This window comes from Cebus imitator, unplaced genomic scaffold (genome assembly GCF_001604975.1).
Source record: "Cebus imitator isolate Cc_AM_T3 unplaced genomic scaffold, Cebus_imitator-1.0 Scaffold820, whole genome shotgun sequence".
NCBI classification, from domain to species: domain Eukaryota; kingdom Metazoa; phylum Chordata; class Mammalia; order Primates; family Cebidae; genus Cebus; species Cebus imitator.
In genome coordinates this window covers 106,147-108,570 of record NW_016108135.1, presented here as the reverse complement: position 1 = coordinate 108,570, position 2,424 = coordinate 106,147, and the positions used below count along the sequence as shown (strand labels likewise).

The 2,424-nt window shown below is 45.8% G+C and overlaps 1 protein-coding gene across 1 annotated transcript in view; it reads right to left on the bottom strand.

Moving 5' to 3' along the window:
- Positions 1-2,424, bottom strand: part of LOC108297609 (zinc finger protein 431-like) — a 72,204-nt gene that overhangs the window by 38,145 nt on the left and 31,635 nt on the right. The gene's annotated exons all lie outside the window — the stretch shown is intronic.

Genomic DNA, 2,424 nt, shown 5'->3' with positions numbered 1-2,424 from the left:
TCACCATGCCCAGCTAATTTTTTGTATTTTTAGTAGAGACGGGGTTTCACTGTGTTGACCAGGATGGTCTCGATCTCTTGACCTCGTGATCCACCCGCCTCGGCCTCCCAAAGTGCTGGGATTACAGGCTTGAGCCACCGCGCCCGGCCCACATTATCATTTTCAAAAGCCACTTGCAACAATCTATTAGCAGCCTGTGCATGACTAGTCTGTCTCTTAATGGCCTGGGTTAACCAATTGATAAACTCAACAAATCGATCCTGAGGCCCTTCTTAAACATTTATATAAGACCCCTGTTGAACTCCAGTTTTCGGAATTCAGTCCCAAGCCCTGAGAGTGCACAAAGATACTTGAGTATAGCCCTGGGGATCGAAATCTAGTTGCTGTTGTACATCAGCAATAAAGACCCCTCCCCTTGAGCATGGCAGCTGTAATGTCTTGCCCAGCTGCTTAATTCTGGTTGGCTTGTTTGCAAAACTCATATTCTGCCTTCCAGAGTAGGTATTGGCTAGGTTCCAAAGTTGTTTCAGCTAGCGAAGTGGTCTACCAAGGCCTCAATTATTCCTTTCATAAATGGGCTAGTGGCTTTTTTTTTTTTTAGGCGGGGTTTCACCATATTGGTCAGACTGGTCTCGAACTCCTGACCTCAGGTAATCCACCCGGCTTGGCTTCCCAAAGTTCTGGGATTATAGGCATGAGCCACTGCACCTGGCCTAGTGGCTCCATTTTAATGCTTTTTCTCAGCTCCTTATAAGCATTAAAATAAATGGGTTCATGTAGCCAATTGCCTTGTCAGTCTTGCATTACTGTGCAGGCTAAGAGCTCCCCTTCTAATGCTGCCTGCTTAAGACAAGGTCCCACAGCTGGAGCGTGTCTCTTGTCCTTTTTTCATATACATTGGAGGAGGCGGCTCCGGCAATACCTCCATTTTCTCTTTGTTATTTCGGTCCGGTGACAACGGGGCTGAGGGACTCAAGAGTGGTGAAGTAGGTGACAGGTATTCCTCCTTCCACTTTTTAGGTTTTTCTGTGTATAGCTGAACAAGAGCAGCTTTAACTAAAGCCCATAGTGTTAGGGCTGTTACCGGGACTCGTTGCCCTTGTGATGATGTTTTCTCCCCACTTTTTCCCAGAGCTCTACGTCTAGCTTGCCTTCTTTTGGGAACCTTGAGTTACGGGTTACAACAGTTTGCATTAGGTCCCTTAATTGAGCCTGTGAAATCGAGGCTTCACTAGCCTTAAGCAGCTGATCACTGTCGTCCCATGATAAAACCTTAGCCTGAACAATTCCCCCCCCCCCGCCCCGCAACCCCAACACAGAAATCCCAAGTGGGCACCAATGACTTACTGATCATTCAATCCTTTTCACCTTCATTTCTGAGGGTCCGAAGCGATCTTTCACAACATTCCACACACACAGCACCAGCTGAAGGGGTCCGACCCACAGACCCTGACCCAGCGACAGACAAGAGATGTACACTGACACAAATATTTTGCCCGTCAGCCTGGCTGAGGGCCTGGGCCACTCACAGACACCATGAAAAGTGCTGCAAAGAGTCACAGCCAAGGCCCCAATCAGCCAGCGACACATTTATTAAGCACAGATTAAATGACACAGATCTTGAAGAAACATCACGAGGGTAATTTACCCGGTTGCTGACTCCCCGAGTAGAGAGCAATTATGCACCTCTAGTTGATCATAGGTTGGTCTTAGAACCACATGGGGAAACAAGCTATTTAAAGTACTCTACATTCCTTTGTATCTCCACACTCTAAGCTTTTAAGATAATTCTGCCTTCAGCCAAACCCTTTGTGTAAACCCCCAGGCCTTCCAAGAGGGTGTGTGCTTATTTTCTATAATTTTACAATTTCCCTCACCATCCTGACAGAACCCCAAAGGTCTCAAACTCCTGACCTCATTATCCACCTGTCTTAGCCCCACAAAGTGCTGGGATTACAGGCATGAGCCACTGCAGCTGGCCAAAAGCTTATATTATCTGAAAGATCTTTTGACAGTAATTATACGTATGCTTTTATTACTCTCTGGTGTTAAGACGTGAGAAGATATTAATGGCCTTTTCAGTCTTTATATTTGTATAATTTATCTCAATTATAAATGCTTTCCTGTGCAATAAGGTGTGAGCACTCGTTACAAGTTTTACCACATTGTTCACATGTGTAGGTATTTTCTCTACTATCTTACCTACACATGTGTGTAGTGTAGGTGTGATGACCAATTTAGGCTTTGCCATGTTTTTCACACTCATAGCATTTCTGTACAGTATAAATTTTTTAATGCTTAGTTAAGAGTTAAGGATTGGCCGGGCGCGGTGGCTCAAGCCTGTAATCCCAGCACTTTGGGAGGCCGAGGCGGGTGGATCACGAGGTCAAGAGATCGAGACCATCCTGGTCAACATGGTGAAAC